The 23,845-nt window shown below is 39.1% G+C and overlaps 1 protein-coding gene across 42 annotated transcripts in view; it reads right to left on the bottom strand.

Annotated features, from left to right (window-relative positions):
• Positions 1 to 23,845, bottom strand: part of SIPA1L1 (signal induced proliferation associated 1 like 1) — a 371,521-nt gene that overhangs the window by 264,325 nt on the left and 83,351 nt on the right. The window lies entirely within an intron of this gene.

Raw genomic sequence — 23,845 nt, 5'->3', positions numbered from 1 at the left:
ATGCGGAGAAAAGGGAACCCTCTTACACTGTTGGTGGGAATGTGAACTGGTGCAGCCACTCTGGAAAACTGTGTGGAGGTTCCTCAAAGAGTTAAAAATAGACCTGCCCTACGACCCAGCAATTGCACTGTTGGGGATTTACCCCAAAGATTCAGATGCAATGAAACGTCGGGACACCTGCACCCCGATGTTTCTATCAGCAATGGCCACAATAGCCAAACTGTGGAAGGAGCCTCGGTGTCCATCGAAAGATGAATGGATAAAGAAGATGTGGTTTATGTATACAATGGAATATTCCTCAGCCATTAGAAACAACAAATACCCACCATTTGCTTCAACGTGGATGGAACTGGAGGGTATTATGCTGAGTGAAATAAGTCAATCGGAGAAGGACAGTGTATGTTCTCATTCATTTGGGGAATATGAGTAATAGTGAAAGGGAATATAAAGGAAGGGAAAAGAAATGTTGGGAAATATCAGGAAGGGAGACAGAACATAAAGACTCCTAACTCGGGGAAACGAACTAGGGGTGGTGGAAGGGGAGGAGGGCGGGTGTTGGAGGGGAATGGGTGACGGGCACTGAGGTGGACACTTGACGGGATGAGCACTGGGTGTTTTTCTGTATGTTGGTAAATTGAACACCAATAAAAATTAATTAAAAAAAAAAAAAAAAAGAACAGGGCTTTAACAAACCAAAAATCAAACCCTCGGATTAAAACAGCAGCAGCTTTCTTGGTGTCCCTTTGGCTTCAACCACCGAGAAAGTTACTCAGTCTTGACTCAACCAGAAACACTCCTACTTTGGAATAGGCTGACTCAAAGAGTAAATACCCCCACTGATAATACTGGCCTGTTCTCCCATCCTAACATCAAACAAAACAAAACTAAGAGAGTAAACAGCCACAATGTGTTGTCACTTTTTTTTTTTTTTAACAATTGGATTTTAAATGGAGGCTATTATGAAGAGTCTCTTGGCTACAGTTCAAAGGAAAAAGAATATCCTAATTCAAAAAACATTTTCAGCTTCCCCGAATTCCACTTCTTTCAGCCAATTTTGGAAATTTCTCCTCATCTAAACTAGAAAATTCATGTTATACTTGTTTTAAATGTCCAGCAGCTCTTCAAAATACAGAATCCCAGTGGCTAGAATTAGCACAAAGGCCATTTCAAGTGTATCAATGCCTCAGAACATAACCAGTCCCAGGGGGTCATGCCCCTAGTGCAATAGAAGACAAGGAATAAAGTGGTCAGAGTATTAGCCCCTATGGGTTCAATGTATCACCAATCAATGCAGATTAAGATTAAGCATGAAGACTTGATTAACCAGCTGATCAACCAGATGACAGAGAGCAAAACTAATATCAAATCCTAAACCCCAGAGTACAGTCACACCATATATTCGAAGGATCACTCGGCAGGAATATCAGCAAGGTACCAAGTTTGGACCATACCCTGGGGCTATAGCAGCCAGCAAGACACATCCACTACACTCAATGAACTCAATAGCTAATGAGGATGAAGACATATCAGTAAGAAATTATCAATGGATGTATGCTATAATCATAATACCTACTATCATTTACTGAGAGTTTAGAACCAGCTTAGAATTTCACATATTTTCATTTGACATTCGCAATAATTACTCTATCACCTAAGTGTTACAAATGTTGGACAAATTCCTTATCCTCTCTCTGCCTCAGTTTGTCTCCAAAAAGAAGGTAACAACTACTCTATGGCAGTGAGGTGAGTCAATACATGTAAAAACACAGAGAACACTGCCCAGCACGTAGCAATTGATTGATAAAAATCAGCTATTATTATTATTATTATTATAATCATCAATGTGGTTGGTGTTATTATCAATGGAAAGGCAACCAAGAAAAAAAGGAAGAGCTCTACAAGAAAGAAGAATCAGAGTTGCCATTCATAGTTAAAGGGCATTATACAAGTTCCTTCAGCTTCCTCATGTATAAAATGAGATGATAAGACCACCTGCACCATCCTCCTCCTCATAGGGCTGTCCTGGGGCCACAAGAAAGCATCTTTAGCCATAGGACGCAAAGTTAACGCCATACTCTATCACTGGCCAGAGGACTTCAACACATCTTAGAAAAAAATGAACTTTCTCAATGAGCCGTAAGTAACTATGGGCATAAAATGAATATTCTAGACATCACTCTAACAACAAAGAACATCACAAGTATGCTTTTTTAAAATCTCATGACAGATACATAAAAAGCATGGTAAACTCTCCACTACCTAATGACACCAAATAACATACCTGGAGCCTTCCACTGACAGAATAATCAGAACTTTGAGCCAGGTACTGGACATCATTTTTTTTTTTTTTTAACATCAGTTTTAAAGGCAATCCCCAAGTGCTGAGAAACCCGACTGCATCAACCACAGGCTGGTTTGGGGCACCACAAGGCAACACCATGCAGATCTAAGCTGCATTTTATTTCAGCTGTGAACATCTGAATAAAGAGATTTTCAAACTTAATTCTTTATTTTACTATGTCTTACGAAAAGTCCTCTCACTACAATACTAATTGTAAAAGTTAATAGAAGGTGAAGTTTCCAATTCAGGCTTCCACAACTTCAAACACACATACACAAAAGCTTCTGGCACTATTTTAATCTTGTGTTCAATTTTGTAAGCTCACAGACACCAGACGACTCCAGTCCTGTGAAATTTTCTAAATACATGCAATCTCTATCTGTAGGATCTACTCAGCTCATTAATTGACAAATGCGCTTTCAGATGCAGTCTGAGTATTTTAATAATTTTAATTAAGAAAACATAAGAATATAAATGAGGATTTCCTTTTGGTCCCATTCTATTTTCCAAATTATCTAAAATTAGCACCTATTACTTACCTAGTTAACAAAAAGGAAGTCTTTAAAATAGACAAAAAGGCAAGAAAACTGTATGATTTCAACTGAAAATTCTGGTAAATTATCTGATATCTATTTTACTTATTTTGTTTGGCACAAAAACTACAGTAACTGGAAGGGGAAATGTATTTTGCAAAAGAAATTCGGATAAGAAATATCTGTCATCCAACTGTTACAATCAACGAATATAAGAGATTTTTACACTCATCAGCATTTTACATTTCAGTAAGAGGTAACTTTACTAATATTAGTATCAAATACATATCTCCATATAGCACAATTGCATTCAGTTGATTAACCACCAGCACAATCAATCAGAGAGAAACTGTCCAGTCTCTCCCATTCACAGTTCATGTGTACATGTCACAGTATGGACAGATTCGGCCAGGCTAAAACCTAATTTGGTTTTAGAACAGATTTCCCAAGAAAGAAACAGTAATCAGTATAGATAAACAGGATTCAGCTTCAGCTTCAGGCTGATAACTTCTCTCATTTCAAGAAAACAAGAGATAGGGGAAAACTGTTTATCTTTCTTAATATATAGGGTAGACAACAATCAACAAATATTTTCGCCTAAGGGGGAAAATTTTACCTTGATTCTAATCCTAGACTCCCATCAAAGCGCCAGACAACTGAGGATCCTCTATGGATCAGGGAACACGGAGGAGCTTACACTTCTTAATGAACAGAGTTTCTCTATCTACCCCCCAACCCGCCACCCGTCACCTTCAGACATCAGAAGTCAACAGAAGTTCCTGCTCATATTTTCAGCCTGGTACATGGATTTTCTTTCTAACCTTGGGATAAATAAAACTGTCCATGAAGCAATGAGATAGTATGTTGCATTCCATTAACTATAATCATCTCATATGAACAAGTTTTCTCTCCCCGAGTAGAATATGAGCTCATTTTTAACCCATCACAGATATTTTACACTTAAATTTGGTATCTACTAGCTTTCACTCAGCCTTCTAACTCTGGCCAACCAATCAGCCCTTGGGTGGAGGTGCCGCCATGTTTAGGAACTAGCTCTGATGGGCACAGAACAAGCTCAGGCAGCTCCCCATTCCAGGCTTTAGCAGCAAGGACCACATTGTCATCACTTCCTTCAAAATCTCCCGAAGCTAAAGGATCATTCACCATCCCCTCACATTATCCAAGATCTGTAACTCAACAGTACGTGGGGGTAAAGTCTAGAGTCACGACCAAGGAGTGGGCAGCACACACCTCCTGACTCTAGCTCAATAATGCCTAATGTCAATACCCTTCTCCAGGAACCAGAGGAAAAGAGGTCAGCCTGGTTTCTCACAGCCTGGCAAAGTACATGGGCAAAGTGCAAAAAAACAAAACAAAACAAAACAAAACAAAACAAAACAAAAACAACACGTCTCCTGACATCCCAGGATGAGCGAAAGAAATACTAACCTGGGAACAACGGAACAAGTCATTCCAGGCACTGAGAAGCTAAGGGCATCTTCTTTCCCTGTCCTAAGAACTACAAGTCAAGAGAATCTGGGAATTTCTTTAAATCTCTGTCTTCTGAAGTTGCTCTGATTTCAAAACATTCTCCTATAACCCCAAGGAAAAGTACTAAATGGCATATTTCAGAATGAATTCTAATTTGATTCAGAATTTTATATAGTCCCATTGAAGTAAATGGAGTCATTCTTTGTGTCCACAGAAGGCTGGGAAGGGCTACAGTTCCCCACGATTTGTAAAGGCTCTGGGCACCTAACAGGAGCCTGTGAGTATTACTTTCAGAAACATGAATTAACCTGGCTCTGTCTCTAATGCACCTAGTGAAGTACACCCAGAAACTAGAGCCCCAGTTTAGAGTACCTGAACACACACAAAAAAACAGAACTTTGTTAACACTACTGACAACTATCCTTCAAAAATGTATTGTTCCGTTTTGTTTTAATGACTATAATAGGATTGCCTGGACAGGAACTGATAACTAAAGGAAAATATGTCCAAGACTGGCTGGATTTCACGCATTATTTATCTACTGTGGGTCCAAAAGATAAAATGTGTAATTCGAGGCTCTTCTCCTTCCTCCCACCTAGCCAGGTGCCAAGAGACAGACTCATAGAACTCATGGGGTGGGGGGGTGGGGGGGCTGGTGCAAGTTATTTTCTGCAGCAGGAGGACAAGAGTGAGTCATCACTGGGACAGTGTGGTACCACTGCATGGAAGTGGTCTCTCTTGACCACCCTTCTTCTCTAAGACAAGGGTTGCTGCAACTATAACTACAGCTGTACATATGAGCCACTTAATATTCTGAGCTCCATTTGGTCTTAAAAATCTAAATTCTACATAGAAATAATTCTACTTAACTTGCTTAGCATAACTGTAACCATCAGGAAAAATCATGGAGTCTTAGCAGAGAGTGCCAGGAAGGGCTCCTGCAAGTATATTTGTTGGTTTTCCAAGGATTCTGTTACATAAATCATCTCAAGTATATTAAATATCGGCAAATCCTCTGCTTCAATTTGGCATGTGGCTTGTTTGAAAATCAATTCATCTTTACTCATTCAAAACCCCATCAAAAGGATTACAAGAAACTGTATCAAGTATAAAAAGACAAAATTTCTTACCAGTGATTAAATTTGACCAGCTTTTTTTTTTTTTTTTTTTTTTTTTTTTATTTATTTATGATAGTCACACACAGAGAGAGAAGAGGCAGAGACACAGGCAGAGGGAGAAGCAGGCTCCATGCACCGCGAGCCCGACGTGGGATTCGATCCCGGGTCTCCAGGATCGCGCCCCGGGCCAAAGGCAGGCGCCAAACCGCTGCGCCACCCAGGGATCCCCCCAGCTTTTTTTTTTTTAAAGATTTTATTTATTTATTTATGAGAGACACAGAATGAGGCTGCGATATAGGCAGAGGGAGAAGCAGGCTCCCCACCGCAAGGAGCCCAACGTGGGACTCAATCCCAGATCCTAGGATCACGCCCTGAGCCAAAGGCAGACACTCAACCTCTGAGCCAGCCAGGTGTCCTGACAGTTTTCAAAACTGGTATTAGCCTAAAAGATAATGTTCTTACAAAAAAATATTAAAAATAGGGATGCCTGGGTGGCTCAGTTGGTTCTGTGTCTGACTCTTGATTTCAGCTCAGGTCATGATCTCAGGAGTCATGAGATAGAGCCCCACTCCCCCCCACCCCCGCCACCACTCAGAGATAGAGCTCCATGCTCAGCAGGGAATCTGCATGAAGATTCTCTCTCCCAAATCACATGCTCGCTCACTCTCTCTCTAAAATAAATAAAATCAACCTAAAAAAAAAAAGGAATATTAAATACAGCAGACAGTACCCAGAATACCACTAAGGCCTTATGTATAACGCATCAATTACCTCCTTCACACTAGACACTGAGTTACAAAATTACAAAATAGAATTATGAAAGTCTAAATATATTCAGAGACAGAATGACCACTGTGAAATTTCTTATAGTATAAAAATCAAATCTCAGAACTTTTTAAACTTAAGACCTATAAGGATATAATTTATCTCCCATCTACTACTGTAAACAGGCAGGGAGATAAATGAATGATATCCAAAGGATATTCCAACAATCACCTCAGCATGCAACATGCCATATTACGATGCTATATTATCTAGAAGAAAATAAAGGGAGTCATAGAAACATAGGCTCTATTAGGATGATCTAATCTTCAAAGTCACCTTTTCCTCATATTTTGCTATCACTCTATCAGAAAACAAGTCATATTTAATATTAACACACATTTATTTCAACTTTCCATTAAATGTTAACAAAATAACATTTTTTCATAATTATCAGAATTACAAAAATAAATTCCAAGTTGCCACAGACAAAAAAAAAATTATCACTGTTCCATGCTTTGGCAAACCCTGTACTTGAATCTATACTGTCGGCTTTGAGTCAAGTAAAGTGAAATCTTGGCTAGAAAGGAGATACATTAATTTATAGTGAGTGACCCTTTCTAAAGAGAATGGGACAGCATGTCAGTCACACTGTATGTATTTTTAGTTACTCCTGTTCCATTTGGTTATTTCATCTTAAAAGAATTTTAAAGTGTTATTAACATTTTGAAGCAACATATCAAAAAGTATTTTAAAATCTTTACTTGAACAAAACCTCTAGAACCAGGAAAGGGAGTCTGAATTAAGCAATTTTAATTAAGCAGTTTTTCCATCAATGACAATAGCTACTCCATAGGAACAATTACCCAAGATTCACACAACTTTCCCCCCACAAGCATGTATGTAGTACTTACTGTGTTCCCCACAGTATACTCAGCAGAGGAGAGACAATGAGGAATATGACAAACACAGCACCTGACTGCAAAACTTGTACAGACTACCCTCCTGTGCCTGCCACCACCCCTGGGCTCAAAGAGAAAACGTGCTTCATCATCAGTTCTCATTTGTGCTGAACAAATATTCTCCTTACAATGATACCAATAAATGAGAATTTTTTTATTAAGGGGGATAAAATTATAATCCTTTCCAAAAACCGGTACGGTGACTGTATTTTTATAAATAATCTAGATGGCCAAAAGTTCAAGCAGAATTCTTTTCTGGCCAATAACACAAGGACAGTGGCCACCGGAGATCTGACCAGAGTTGGCTCTTTCCTGGACTCTTTCCTGGGACTAAGGAAGCCAGGCCAGGAAGGCCACACAGAACCCCTGTCTAAACGCTTACCAGCCTATCCCACGGGGAAAAGTCCCTCTGCAAGACCTTGGATCAGAAAGAGACCCATAAATAACCTCCATCTGTGGTAGACTACTTAGTGGCTGTATATATAAAATAAGTCAAATAAGAAGTACCACTATTCAATTAGATTTATACCAATACCGTGTTTCCAAGCATCTCACAGCCATGAACTCACCAAGCTGATAAGACTGTGAAAATTCATATAAGCAGAATTATAGTCCATAAAACAACTAGGTTTCATGATCTTTCCTAGACAGTAAACCTTGTTTTTTTTCCTACTGAATCTTAACTTTCCTTCCCCTATCTTTTAAAAGATTTAGAAGCAATTTCAAAGACATCAATAAAAGTTCTAAAACTCAAAGTCAGTATGAAAAAGAATCCCTATTGGCCACCTTCACCCACCCCAAACCATCAAGGGTTTCTCCATAATTAGATAAAAAGGATACAAATTCTTTAAGGAGGCACTCCAGGTCTAAGACAAGTTGAGTTTTCAAACTGATTTTTCAACACATTTCCCCCTACCCACGCCACAGAGCCATCACTCCAGGCAACCTGTGAACTGTCCTCATACTCTCATACCTGAACACACCTGTCACTTTACTTTTTCCACGTCTTCTTTCATGTATTCCCTCTACACTAAGTGCCCACTGATAAAGTGACTCCTTATCAATTACAAATTACATCCACCCTATTGTGCCTAGCAGAAGGGCTGCCACTTCTCCAGCCTGCGTGTGTCCCTCCAGGCTGAAATTCTCCAAGGTAGGCTCTCTACATGGAAAGGTATGTGCTTTGGGGGGAAAAAAAAATCACTTGAAATCTCGACTCTGCCATGACAAGATAGGCCTTGAGCAAGGACTTGCTCACTAGCCTCAATCTGAACAATATAGTGGTTACAATAACTACTCAGCAAGGGTTGGGGGTTTCTGGGCAACATTTTTGCTATGTGTTCAAATCTCCTTGCTGACAACTGCAGACTGATGGACCATGGAAAAGAACCTGACATACCACAAGCCTCAGCTTTCCCACTGGTCAACTGGGAGGAGCTCCATCCATTTCCTGGCGGAATGACAAGGGTCAAGAAGCCACTGCACAGCTCTGACTCCCATGCCCTAGGCCCCGACACCCCAACACCCCATCCTCAGCCTGAGTGGGCTCCGACCACACCCTGTGCTCCTCTCTGTCACAGTATTACCTGTCTCTTCCATTCAGTGACACATTTATAGCCCAAGTCTAGACTGTTCAGCACCCTGATAAATACATATGCCAGAAAGAAGTATTTTTAGATGGGAAGTGCCTCATAGGTATAAAGCAAAGCACACGCAAAAAATCAGGACACTGAGAGATCCTGAGGCTGAGAAACAAGGGAAAACATCTGTTGAAATCCAGCTTATTCTTTCAGATCCAATTCAAATAATTATACTTGTGACTTATTTAAATACTAGCGTTGGAGCTGTGCCAGCACTTGACAGGGTAGCCTCCAGGAAGGCTTCTGGGGCTTCCCCAGGAAGGGCATTTAACTTTGGAGCCACCACCACACCTCATCAATTCATCTCTAATACAACGCACCACATGTACTTCCTTGTACGTTTTGTTTTTTGTTTTTTTTTAATCATCTTACCTCCCTGACCTGAAGCTCAAGGAGAACAAGGCCTGTATGTGATTGGCCTTCCTATCCAGCCCCTCTTCCCTACCACAGAAAAGGGAATTAAATGAATTAAAAAGGAGTGTTAAAGCTTCTAGAACAAAATCATCCGAATCACGAGGTAACTCAACATCACATGGTTGCTCTGCCAAGTGATTCATCACCTCTAAGACCCCAAAATCAAGGTCTGAATAGATTTAGACAGCACTCTTACATCTATAGGAGGAATTCAACAAAATCTCTCAGAATCAAAAGAAAAGCTATTCTCTGAATGAGGTTTTCATTAGTGGTAAAAAGAGTCAGAAACAGCAGAAAAATGAACCGGAACAAAAAGATCGGGGAGGAAAACTCTCTCTGTCCTTTTGAACTGTGTAATGTTCATGGTACTTTAATATTCTTCTCTCCTCAAGCCAAATACTTTTCTTGGAGAAACAAGTCAATGCTTTACATTCCATTTTCATGAGTAGTTATAAAAATAAACCAGCACAACAATGGTAGAGCTTTTTTCAATTACTAATTAATCAAATTAATAAAAGTTAACTTATAAAATATATTTTGAATTCACTATTTTCCACTGTGGGTATCACTTCATTAAAACATCTGTTTTCTATTTCTGACATTTCAGAATCAGCAAACCAGTAACAAACACTGAATGCGCACCCCCAGCCCTACTTTGGTAAGGGGTAATGGCAGTGAAGAAGGGGGGAACGTTGTGATTCCAGAATTAAATATTGACTTCCCCTCTCCTTGTCTGTGGCATATTCCCTGACAGTGTAAAAAGAAACAGAAGCTTGAATTTCATTCTGAGCTCACTAAAGCATGAGGAGCCAACTGCGAAAACAAAAATTTGTCATTGGGCAAACTAGTGATCCTTTGTGTTGTGTCCAGGAGCCCTGTCCTCCATGAAGTCTGCCTGAGAGAAGACCTTCCCCCTCACCTCCAACCTCCTCTCAGGATGCCAGAGGTGAGCTATTGGAAATGGTCTCCCCAAGCTAAAATCAAGTTCGCTCATCCAATCCAAGAACAGTAGGCAGGGAACCAGAGGAGGGAAAACCCTGCTCTCCTAGGATTTTTGTATCAATTCCAAGAACTTTCCTTCTCTCACTGCCAGCAGCACCCATCAATTCCCATAGTAACCAGCCCACGGCTTTCCAATTCATCCAAGAGGGAGGCAGGCATGCTGTAGACAGAAGCACATGGGAGCATGACCCAGGCCCCAGGCACCCATCCAGTGTGCCTTAAACACTCCCATTCTATCTCCCTGCTGCCCTTAATTCCCAGGCTACCAGATGGTTCTCTCCTTTCTCCTTTTAATGTGTGGCTGAGACAATGAAGGGGCTATTTTCCTAGGACTCTGCACAAAACAATTTCCTGTTTTCTGATGCAATCTTGGTTCAGGTCTACTGGGTACTAAAGCAATCATGTTCCCCGATCACAGTGTGCATAAATGTTTGCTGAATGAAGAAATCCTCTGGTATAGAAATAAAGATTTCAAAGACACAGGGTGAATATTTGAGATCGAGAACTGGGGACGAAGAGGCTATACTCCCAAAAGGAATGAAGAGCAGATAAAGGGGCACTGAAGTGTGTTGAGACCACCTTATCTTTGAGAATAGGATTCCTTATGCTGAACGAGCAGGAGTGGGAACAGGAGGAGGAAAGCCACACATAGGAACTGACAGTATTTCTGTACTCAACATATTCACCAAGGGCACTGCGATCAGGAACCATGGCTCATGACGGTGATTGGCTTAGATGATATGAAAATCATACCCGGTGATTTTCAACAAGGAAAAGTAGAATGATCAAAATTGAGGGAAGATGTAGGTGATGATTTAAGCATAAATATTGGGAGGAAAAAAATATTCAGCTGATTCTGACATCTAAAGGATTACTATGTTGAAGAGATTTTTTTTTTTTTAACTAAAAAGGTAGAGAATCAAACGTGCTTAGCGTGGGCTATGAATCTTTTCTGTAAGATTTCACATCTTCAACAGAATTTAATGGCTGAAAAAAAGGAGACAATGAGGGTGATAGGAGGTGCTACAGAAGGAGCACCTGTCATTGCCCTTGGAGTCCACGCCTCACCAATGAGACACACATGCTATCATTAAGGAAGATGCTGAGTAACGCACCTGCAGGGCTACAGCATATGCAGGCACACTAAATCTTAACAGATACTCCCAAGCCACTTTCTAGTGAGGGTCCCACTGCAGTATGGGTGAGTTCTTTAAACATTTACCTACTGGATTCATGGCACCGTGCTAATAACAGAATATAAAGTAATAAAATAAAGATCCAAAAACATGACTCAGCATTACCAAAAACTGAGAGGAAATAGAAGGTGAGCTATGGAAACAATAAACTTTATTAGGATAGGAAAGTACAATTATGAAAGACTGCCCTTTATATTACCAGTGATAAATCTCTTTAAAATCAAATATTTTTATATTAAAAAAAAACAGATGAGAAATATTTGAGCCATACAAAGCAAATTCCCAGAAGATCAATGCTTTAACAAAAAAAAATCTAAATTAATACGGAAATGTATCACAATCCCACTAAGATTAACAGGATATTCTTTTGGAAATTCAGAATCTAAGTGTCAAGTTCATACAGAAAAATAAATCAGCAAAAATAATGAGAGTAATTACAAAAAAGAATAATAATAAAAGAGACCAAGGTTTAATACTTGCCTAGTTAAACATGTTATAAATACATAATAATTTTAAAGGCGTGAAATTGGTTCATGAATAGACCATCAAACCAAAAGATAAAAATTCTAAAAATGCTTTGGAGAGCGTATTGCTAAAAGATAAAAATGTGACATTTAAATCCATGCAGAAAAAAATAAATTACTCTATAATGGTTTTGGCACAACTATACAGCCACATGGAAAAGAGAATGGGATACCAATTCACACCAAAAAAAATTTCAAATTGGTCAAAACAATTTAAACATTAAAAAATATATACATATGAAAGGAAAGCAGGAGACAGTTTTTACACTCCTGGAGAGAGCATAAGACCTTTTTAAGAAGGACATGAAACCCAAATTCCATAAAGCAAAATATAAATTTGATTATCCAAACATAATAAATGTATACATCTCAAGTTAACATAAATGACAAAATACATACCCAGTGGGATAATTTCTCTTTTTATACAAAGAGCTTATCTCAGATAAATGGACAAAGGATCACAAAAGTCAATTCACAGAAAGAGAAATTGCTCTTAAACACACAACAGTACGTATAAGCTCATTTATAATGAGAAATGCAAAGGAAAATGACAAAAAGATTCCCTTTTTCAGTTATGAAATTGGCAAAGATTAAAAGGTTTAATCACACACTACTGGCAGGAGGAAGGAGAAAGGTATACATTGGTGATGGGAGTGTAAACTTGTTCAACGCCTATGGAGGGCAGTTTGGCAATATTTATCCCAGACAGGAAGATACATATACTTGAATCTGGAATTGCTTCTATATAAACCTGAACACATTCAAGTTCAAAGACAGCCACCGAGGCATTGTTAACAAAATTGAAAGATTAGAAACAACTTAAAGTCCATCAATAAGAAATTGGATAATAAAGTACAACCATAAACTGGAATGGAACAGAATGAAAACATAGTGTGGTATATACTGCAATTTGTGTAAAAATAAACTTTAAAATGCATACATACTAAATGCAATATGACATTTCTAGACTGGATCCTGGAAAAAGGGCATTAGTAGAAATACTCATGAAATCTGAATAAAATCTATACCATTTAGGTTCACTATATATAACCTTTTAGATTTTACTCTATAAGAATGTATTAGCTATTTAAGACATAAAGTTTAATTTAAAAAAAAGCAATTTTGTGATTAAATTTATTATCATCCATGGTATTCATGTCCTTCTATATACTGCTAAAGAGAAACATCAAGAGTAGATACATGGCTTCAACACTTCTAATACTCCAATTATTGCACCTAAATACCCACCTGCTTCACCTACCAGATTTTTGGTCCCCAACATAGGGGCCATGACAACTCATCTCTGTACTTAAAGAATCTGGAGAATATTTGCCATGTGATAAAGGTTCAACAAATGAAAGTCAAAATTCATATGTTCTGGGTCAGTGACCCAAGTTTTGATTAGTAAGAAATTTTGTATTTCAAACAGCCAAACAATCCTTCTAGGGGTTTCCTTTGGTCCTTAGTTCACAATGACACAGAAGAGAAAAGAAAGGTAAGTAATTTTCACCAAAGATGGGGGTAGGAAAACAGAGGCAAATACAGCTCTGTGCCGGGAGCTGTAGGGAATAGAAGGACAAATAAGACAGTCTCTGGAGTAAAGTTAGGGAAAATTCAAATCAACTCTTGAAAAGGTGAAACTCTGATGCTCCCTTACATTTTCAAAAATGTTTTACTTAAAATACTTTTCGGGCAGCCCAGGTGGCTCAGTGGTTTGGCACTGCCTTCAGCCCAGAATGTGATCCTGGAGACCCGGGATCGAGTCCCACATTGGGCTCCCTGCATGGAGCCTGCTTCTCCCTCTGCCTGTGTCTGTTCCTCTTTCTCTCTCTCTCTCTATCTCCGTGTATCTTTCATGAATAAATAAAATCTTTAAAAAAAATACTTTTCAAGGAAAATTACTTATTTTGCAATTTAAGACAATGATAAAACTCTAATTTTTTGTTTTCTATGATGCCTCCTCAGGAAAAAACTTGTAGGTAGCATGCTTAAGAATGTCTGAAGAAGAAATTCTGGCCTCAAGTCCCATCAATACCTAATTTTCTAAATATTCAAAATGCAAAAGATAGATAACATAGGTCCCATAGAATACAGAGGTCCCTGAATGGGCAAAGAAATAGTACTGAGTTTCTCCTCAGAGCACCATCCATCTCCACAAACTCATATCTGAGCCTAGGACCAACACCATGAAGTAATATAACTTGGGCAAAGCTTCTGATCTCTGTGAATACTCATTTTCCATCTATAAAACACAGAGTAGCTAAGGCTCCTTCTAGGTCTAAAAGTTGATTACGTCTCTTTTCCTTACATCCCGAATATAAACAAAGACCTTGGAGTCCTTTCATAAAAACACACCATCAAAACAGGCATTTGCCTGTATATACTGGGGAAGGAGCCACCTGTAATGTTTCCTTCCTATTTCCGGAGTGACCCAGCACACACACACACACAAAAAAAAAACATTTGTTTACAAACTGAAGGCATACATATGTGTTCTCAAGTGAATAAGGAAAGATTTACTGAATTCTGTGTTGAAATTAAATTGTGTATGCTGTAAGTGAAACATCCACTCAATTGTTCATTCATGTTTAGGATTACATAAGCTTCGAATTTGGCTTTCATAGATCTTTCATGTACTAGTTAGTCTACATATAACTTCTGTGAGTTATCTTTAAGAGTGTATACTGCTACTTGATATTTTTATTTTGCTCACCACTTTTCATAGCACGGAAAAAAGAGAATGTTAGGGAAAGTTGCAGACATATTCATCCACATGCAAAGATACATGAACTATCAGTAGATAGTTGCTGGGTTTTGTTTTGTTTTTTCTAATTTATTTAACATAAGCCTCAACCTTCACCTACTGGCTTGAAAGGGGATTAGGAACTAACATAGAGACTTCACCTCTATGTGACATTCTCCATTTCAATACATAGAAATAACATTGTGCCACTAATAAGTATGGTTTTCTTCTATAGTTCTTTTTCCCTGAACAATCAACATTTTATGGTGTAAGGTTTATAAATAATTTAGGAACAGAGAAGAATTTTCCCAAGAAACATACAAATAAGTTCAGATTTCCACAGGGAAAGATATACTTGAGTGGGTGAGGATATGAAATGATATCCACCTGTAGGATAAGCCAGCAATGCCTTCCTGAGGAAATGAACTTGAAGGTATTTCAAAGGAGGGAAAGGTGACTGACAGGTGGTGAGGAGAAAGGGGAATTCCAGGCAAAAAGAAGCTGTGCGTAAAAGCTGCCCCTCTGGTTGCTCAAGAGGCAGAGCCGCACGGTGACCTGATGTGTGTGTGGCAAAGGTTATCTTAGTCATTAGGACAAACCAAAGGGGGAGAAACCAGCTCTGTCTGTCTCCTCATCTGTGACAGGAGAAGGTGGGGCCACAGGCTTCTCTGGCCCAGGCAGCTGGGAGCCTACTCCCTACCAGGCACGCCCCACAGGCACCTGGCATCCCTGCAGCCGTGTGAGGCCCGTGGCTCATGAGCCCCATCTGACAGATGCAAAGTGCAAGGCTCAGAAGCTCCATGAGGCCTCATGTAAAGGGTTTTGGAAATTAAAAGGAATACTACTGCAGGAGAAAGAAGTCGCATTTTAAGACTGACAACTTCAAAATCCAGAGCTCCTGAACATGATCAACTGATAAAATAATTATTACCTTCTTTTCTTACAACATTGAAGGAATGAAGAACTGTGCCTGTCTTCCCTGACATGCCATACAACCATGCAAAGGCAACATGCTTTACTGTGAAGAATGTTCTTTACAGGAAACCTAAGGACAAGGCAGCATGCCTACCCCTCCCCTGGAGGAGGCCCTCATCTAATTATGTATTCCCTCTGCCTGTGGTGTCCATAATGTGGCAGGGGTGATGCCAGAGACACAAAACATTCCTCAGCCATTAGAACACAGATTAGCGGTTCACTGAGAAGGCCTTGCAGACCGCAGACACTTAATACAATCCCCACACCCAGCTCCACCCCCAGTACACAGATTCTAAAACTAAGTGTTATTTTCATGTGAGAGCACAGTAGCCATTGTAATAATTCACTTGTTAATCATTTAATTGCAGAAATCTTTACATAGAAATAAATTCACATCTGGTAGCAAAATCTAGCCCAATAAATAAAACTAGTCTTTTAAAAAAGAAAACTTCAGGGCGCTAGGGTGGCTCAGTCCATTAAGTGTCCAACTCTTGATCTCAGTTCAGGTCTTGATCTCAGGGTCATGAGTTTAGGCCCCACATTGGGCTCCATGCTGGGCATGGAGCCTACTTAAAAAATAGTAATAATTTAAAAAAAGAAATTTCAAAGTCAAGTATTAAAAGTTAATAAGGTCTACTTATTTGTAAACCGTAAGTTAGTTCTTAGATTTAGCTCCTGTGTTGTCCCATTTCTCTAGATAAATATGTGGAATTTGAGAACCTTTCTCTAGATAAACTCCCTCTTCTAATGGGAGTCATTCTGGTAGAACATTTTGAGAGTATCTATTACAATATCCCCTGGCCTGACAACCGCAGAGAGAAACCTATGCCCACATGCACACAGCCAAGGACAAGGCTATTTTCTGCAGTCTGATTTGTAACCAGGAATACTGAAAACTACCTAGGAATTCAGCATCAGGAGAATGGCAGAAAAACCATGCTATATTCCCCTGATGAGTCTACAGAATAGGCAGCTATTGAAAAAGATGAACTAGGTTTATATGAAGAGAGATCTCCAAAGCATGTACCTGAATGACAAGAAGTTACTGATATTCAATACAATACCAATTATATGAAGTTTTGAAACAAAAAAAATACCAAATCTTCACATTAGAAATGAAAATATAAACCCCACATCAACAAAGTACTTAGCTCTGGAGAGCTATACGGAAACGGGAAGGGGGTGGTACAGAGAAAACCTTATAAGCAGACTCATTTATTACTCTTAGTAAAATTAACTTAAAAACATCTGACAAGGACTTTACAGGGTTATCAGGTGACTTTGGATTAAAGAATAAGATGAAAAAGGGGTGCCTGGGTGGCTCAGTCAGTTAAGTGTCTGACTCTTGATTTCAGCTCAGGTCATGATCTCAGGGTCCTGAGATCAAGCTCTGCACCGGGCTAAGCAGACAGTCTGCTTGAGATTCTCTCCCTTCTCTTCCTCCCTCTCTCTATCTCTAAAATAAATAAATAAATGTTTTAAAATAAAAACATTACATTAACATCTCAACTAAAACAGGCATGGTCCCTTTTAACTACTTAGGAATGGTTTCCCACCAGTGGCCTACACTTTGTAAGAATGCAAACTTAACTTTTTTCATAAAGATCAGCTTACAATAACAATAATGAGGGTCCCCTTCTTTTCATGGACTCTCTAGAAAATCTGGGCTGGATGGACACCCTCAAACTCCTCTATTTTCAACACTGTCAGCATACCATAAGCCTGGGTTTTACACAACCCTTTATCCACATGGCTCATGGAACATAAAACGCACTCTGGATTCCGGGAACTGCATCACCAATGTTATAGCTACCCATAACAGCTAGCTGCTGTGTGGGGAAGAAAAGAAGGGAGGAAGAAGGGACACCTGCATGGCTCAGTGGTTGAGCATCTGCTTTTGGCTCAGGTCATGATCCCAGGGCCCTGGGATCCAGTACCACATCAGGCTCCCTGCAGGGAGCCTGCTTCACCTTCTGCCTATGTCTCTGCCTCTCTCTGTGTATCTCTCATGAATAAATAAAATCTTTTAAAAAGGGGTGGGGGAGGAAAAGGAGGAAGGGAAGGAAGACTAGAAGAGGGAGGGAGGAAGGGAAGGAATGAGCAATTTGATGTTATAATACTGATCACTAATGTAAGTAAGATATACTTTAAATATAACCAAATGCATCTTTCTCATTTTTAGTTACTGTAATGCCATGACTTAACAGAAAATAAATTGTAAAGGCACCTGAATGACTCTGGTCATCAGAGTTGGTTAAGCATCTGCCTTTGGCTCAAGTTATGATCTCAGGGTTCTGGGATGGAGTCCCGCATCAGGCTCCATGCTCAGCAGGGAGTCTACTTCTCCCTCTCCCTCCCTCCTGTTCAAGCTAAGTAAATAAAATCTTAAAAAAAAGAAAATTGTGGAAGGGTAAATAACAGGAAAATGTCCTCCTTATATCACTAAGTATAAAAACAGCTTCTAAAACAGCATGCGCAGGATTTCAATTTTGCTTTTAAAATCTACACAAGGTGGGATCCCTGGGTGGCTCAGCGGTTTGGCGCCTGCCTTTGGCCCAGGGCACGATCCTGGAGTTCCAGGATCGAGTCCCACATCAGGCTCCTGGCATGGAGCCTGCTTCTCCTTCCTCTTGTGTCACTGCCTCTCTCTCTCTCTAAAAGAAAGAAGAAAGAAAGAAAGAAAGAAAGAAAGAAAGAAAGAAAGAAAGAAAGAAAGAAAGAAAGAAAGAAATCTTTGAAAAAATTAAAAAATAAAATAAAATAAAATATACACATGGTGGGCAGCCCCGGTGGCTTACCGATTTAGCACCGCCTTCAGCCCAGGGCGTCATCCTGGAGACCCAGGATCGAGTCCCACATCAGGCTTCCTGAATGGAGCCTGCTTCTCCCTCTGCCCCTACCCATCTTTCTGTCTCTCTCTCTCTGTCTCTGATAAATAAATTTTTAAAAATCTTTAAAAAAATAAATAAATAAAATATACACATGGTCACAGAGTAGAACAAACCTAAAAGAACACTATTAAGATATTAGCAGTCCTAAACAACAAATGACCTAGTTTCTTCTACAATAAATTACATGAGAAAGGGAAAGGAAATGTTAGATCAAGAAAGACTTAAAAGAGACGAATGCCAGGATTTAACCTGCTTGGATCCTGGGTCTAACAAACTAACTGTGAAATCAAAATTTTGAAAGAATGGAAGACACTGAACATGAACTGGGGATTACAGGACTGGCTAGTAAGTAATATTAAAGAATAATTGTTAATTTTGTTAAGAGTAAAGATATTGTGACTTTTTTAAAGTCACTATCTGTTAAAAAATATTCACTGAAATATTTACAGGTAAAATGATATAATATCTAAGTAGTGCTTTGAAATTAAAAAAAAAAAAACCCACAAAAGAAGATGAATATAACAAGCATGACATAATGTCTATAATTGTTAAAGCTAGATGATGAGGATGTGGGGCCTCACTGTGCACTTCTTTCTACTTCAGTGTATGCCTAAAATTTTTCACAAATAAAAAGCAAAAATGTTAACAGGGATAGTTACCTCTGAGTGATGGGGACTGAGTGACCTGGTATGAACTGGGTGATATTTATTTTTATCTGTGCACCTTTTAGGAACATCCAGATTCTATACAATAAGTAAGAATTACTTCGGTTACCTAAAGAAACAAATGTTATCCTTTTAGAGAATGGATGGATGGATCTTTCAATGCTCAGTTCCAATGACACCATCTCCATAGATTTACTTCTCCCTCTATAGACACTTCAATGCATTGTACTTGTATTTCCACAAAAGGCCGTATTACATTTGGTCATTTGTAATGGCAAATTTTAATTATGTCTTATCTTCTCCTCTAGAAAAACAACTTGATTACAAGAAGCATTTGGTTTTTTAGTACTTCTAGCCTGGTCAACATCAACCAAAAAAAACTCTCTATATACATTAAGTTGTTTACTTAATTGAATTAACTTCTCCACTAATAAATCCAGAGGGGAGACAAATGGCTACTGAAGTAGAATATCTTACTTCTTGTAACTACAAAAGCTTTAAGGCTAAGACATACCCAGAGGTCCCTATACATAGAACAATACCCAGCAAATGTTACCTTACAATTTCTCAAGCCATTTGTATTCCAACTCACTGGGGGGAAAAACGGTCAGTGGCAGAAAAAGGCCAGTTACTGAATTAAGTTATAGACTTAAAAAAAAAATTTACTCTCTGAGGAGGGAAAAAAATCAAAGTCCATTAGTTCTTCAACAACCATTTCATTACTTAACCTACTGAAGACTCACCTAGAATAGCAGTGCATGAGTGCGTTTTTATTAAGGACACCATCATGGCAAGAACACAGAGCCAACCATAAGCTGAGACAAACAATGGTTCAGGGAACATCCTTACCTCTGAAGAGGCTGGTGCCATGTGGAAAGGCAACATGTCCACACCTTTCCCATAGCATTAGGGGCCTTGGCATGTTTTGTGCAGACAGGAGCAATAGCTTTCTTCAAGCCTAGGGCATTCACCTCTATATTCTCTTGATTAAAAATCATTTCCAAAAAGGTACAATAAAGGCATCTCCTGGGTGCAGCAAAACCCCCAAAACATGGCATACTGACTGCACTTCCCTAAATGGAAGACTCCACCCACCAAGGCCTTAATTTTGAACACATGGTTTTGATGAAAGCCATTCAAATGCTTGTGAAGATATTTACAACTTTTTATATGAAAAACACTCAAGTATTGACAAACATTAAAATAAAGCCTAGGTTGTAAAATAAAACTCCTACCACAAACAGTCTCCCAAACCCTTTGAGAAAAGGTATATTGTAAAGAACTAGCAGAGGGGGATCCCTGGGTGGCGCAGCGGTTTGGCGCCTGCCTTTGGCCCAGGGCGCGATCCTGGAGACCCGGGATCGAATCCCATATCAGGCTCCCGGTGCATGGAGCCTGCTTCTCCCTCTGCCTGTGTCTCTGCCTCTCTCTCTCTATCTCTCTGTGACTATCATAAATAAATAAAAATTAAAAAAAAAAAATTTAAAAGAACTAGCAGAGGCAAGCTCCCCACAAGTTTCATGTCTAGTTCCACTCTGCGATCTGTTCCCAGAAGCCAAGTCTTCAAAATTCCTTCACCGACCCAACTTTTTAAGGCAAGCAGTGGCAGATCTGCACCATTCCTACCCGGATGTCCATCCACATCCATTCAATGTTCATGTCCTTGCTTCTCTTTCTTTCTTCTTTAGACATTTGCTCAAATCCACTCCTATTAGCACATTTTACATTTATTAGACAGTCAACTAGAAAACAAATAGTTTGAGGAACTGACTAGGTAACATGGTATTAGTATACAAGATCATAGCCATACAAACCCAGGACCAAAATAAGGACCAGGTACTAAGAAATAAGGCACTCTTCCAAAGACAACCTAAATCAATTCCTATTAGCATTTGTTCCGTTTGTCATAAGAATGAGTTTAAAAGAGGCAACTCTTTATTTGATGTGGGCCAGTTGTGCTCTTATGTTTTGAAGAACATAAGGGGTAAAACTTCAGTGAGAGTAAGTTGTCCCTACTCCAGAGAAAAGGGGCATGATATTATCAGTCAATGTGAAGGAGTGATGCCACAGTTCTATAGGCTGGTAAAAATGTCTGCTAGGCCAAAGGATTTCACAGAATCTTCTTTTTTAAGAACAAAAAGAAGGCTCTGAATAATAAATAAGAAGAGTGAAATAATTCTGAAGTGACCACAAGGCATGCCGAGCCCCATTCCCATTAGTTGTGGCCAAAGATGAAAGGAAAAACTCTGCAAGCATCCCCTCGCTACTATAAGATTTTAGTATTTTCATATTATATTATAGTTAGCATTTAGTTAATAAAATTCCATCCACTATTTATATCCTAAAAAGCTGTCTTCCTTTTGTACTCTCAGTGCCACTGGGAAATTTCAAGGTAGGCTGACCCAAAGAACCTCACAAGTGTGCTCAAGGGAAGCATCTGACTTCATCCCTTCTAAAAGTTAATATATTCAAAGTCCTTTATTAATTAATCTGTTGCCTGTCACTGGACTACCTTTAATGAGGAATCCGTTCCCTTCAGTTTTAAAGAAGACATGATTTATTAGGGTTATAGGCAGAAGAAAGAGATGAGGTACATCACTGGACATGAGGCTGGATAGCCAGGGAGGAGGTTCCATTTTTCAGCTGACCTCTGAATCTGCTATGGTCATTCTACTATGTGGATGGCTGATGTTAGGCACTATGATTATTGGATTTCTTGCTATTACCTGATACAATACCAAAAAAAGTCTAGGAGAATGCACCAACATGTGTTCTTTTTCTTTTCCTTTTATATTTACTAAATGACCGGGACTTCCCGTGAAAACAGTAAGAAGTATGTCTTTACTTTGCATATCATGTCAGCAAATTATTAGTCTATGTAAATGTGACCAGTTGTTCTTTTTAAATTTTACTTTCGGGAAAAGAAAGAAGTGCACAGCTTTTTAAAATTTCCTCAACTACTCTCCCATTAAAAGCAGAAGAATGGGATGCAATAATCAGATTGAAATAAGAGAAAAATTTAAACAACATCTCACCTACCAGCATATAACTATCTATACAAGGGAAAATCCAAAGCAAAAATACAATACTTGGGAAAAATTATTCAAATGTTTCTTTTTTTTAATATTTTTTTTAATTTTATTTATTTATGATAGGCACACAGTGAGAGAGAGAGAGGCAGAGACACAGGCAGAGGGAGAAGCAGGCTCCATGCACCGGGAGCCCGATGTAGGATTCGATCCCGGGTCTCCAGGATCGCGCCCTGGGCCAAAGGCAGGCGCCAAACCACTGCGCCACCCAGGGATCCCCTATTCAAAAGTTTCAATGTGTGAAAGCAAATAATTTAGTGAGAGATTATCATCAATTAACAGCACTCTGTTTTTCACTGAGGATTTAGAAAGAAAATAGCAATACAATTCTTTTTAAAGGAAGGAAAAGTATGCTTTCTGTATTCTAGAATAATGTTACTCAAAAAATAAATAAAAATGTTTAAGAATGATGGATTTAATAAAATCCACATATGACTGCCTAGAAAATACAAGGTTTTGTGGGTGCATTTGGTTTGGTTTGGTTTTTTGGATTTTTGTTTCCTTCTGAAGAAGGGAATTGATTCAGATATCCCTAAAGTGGAGATAGAGTCTTTAGAAAGGAAGTGCACATTTAGAAGGCCAAGAAAGAGTTATGCCACCAAGAGGTCTGGAAAATGGCCCAACTGAAGCCTCCCTTGTCTGTCTGAGCAGACCTGAGCTAGTAAGAATGCTTACGAGAAGAATCTCCCACCTGACCGGACAGATAGACCGACCTAGCACCATCAGATATTACCGCTATTAAACAGTGTTTTAATCGCTTAAACAGAATGTTTTAAGTGCCCCAGGTTCAGGTTATTAAGGCTGAACAAAATTCAAAAGACACGGTTTAGCTGCTACAATACAAAAGCTAAGCAAGCTTAGCCTCACAGTAATCCCAGAACTTACAGCTTCTGCTAACAACGGCCATACTAGGAGCCTGATCCTTACCTAAGAGTGTTTAAAATACCGTAAGGCACACAGGGACTGCATAGAAGGTACATGTTTCCATTGTATACAGGCACTCTGGAGGGGAAAAAGTCTAACTTGAAAAACAACTTCTAAGACTAAAGTGAAGACCAGAGGGCACTGAATGCCAGCCACTGATTTCTCTTCCTCCACAAAACACCCGAGCTACAGTCATGGGGCATGTCTATAGGCTGCTTGCTGCACCACTAAGCAATTCTTGATGGTTCCACAGATGCTACATTCTCAAAGACAGGTTTTTAATTTGTTGCTAATAAAGACTTGGGCTTTTCAAATGGCTACAGATTACGGAGATTTAAAAATCCGTCCTAGATTTCACTTTATTAAAGAACAATGCTGAGTTTGATCAAATAAATGTTACCAGTAAAGTGTCCTAATACACTTTAAAAACATCGTCAGAGATCATCATTCTTCAGTTCCTCTTACTGAAATGCAAGGAAGATCAGAGACAGCCAGCCACTTTGAAAGCACTGCTCCAATTACTCAGCAGGCTTTGGAAAAGAAGCCTTAGGCTCTGCACAAAGGTTTACTACAGG

The sequence above is a fragment of the Vulpes vulpes genome, chromosome 6 (assembly GCF_048418805.1).
Source record: "Vulpes vulpes isolate BD-2025 chromosome 6, VulVul3, whole genome shotgun sequence".
In the NCBI taxonomy this organism is placed as follows: Eukaryota; Metazoa; Chordata; class Mammalia; order Carnivora; family Canidae; genus Vulpes; species Vulpes vulpes.
The sequence above is the reverse complement of the archived record's forward strand: the minus strand, read 5'-3'. Positions and strand labels throughout refer to the sequence as shown.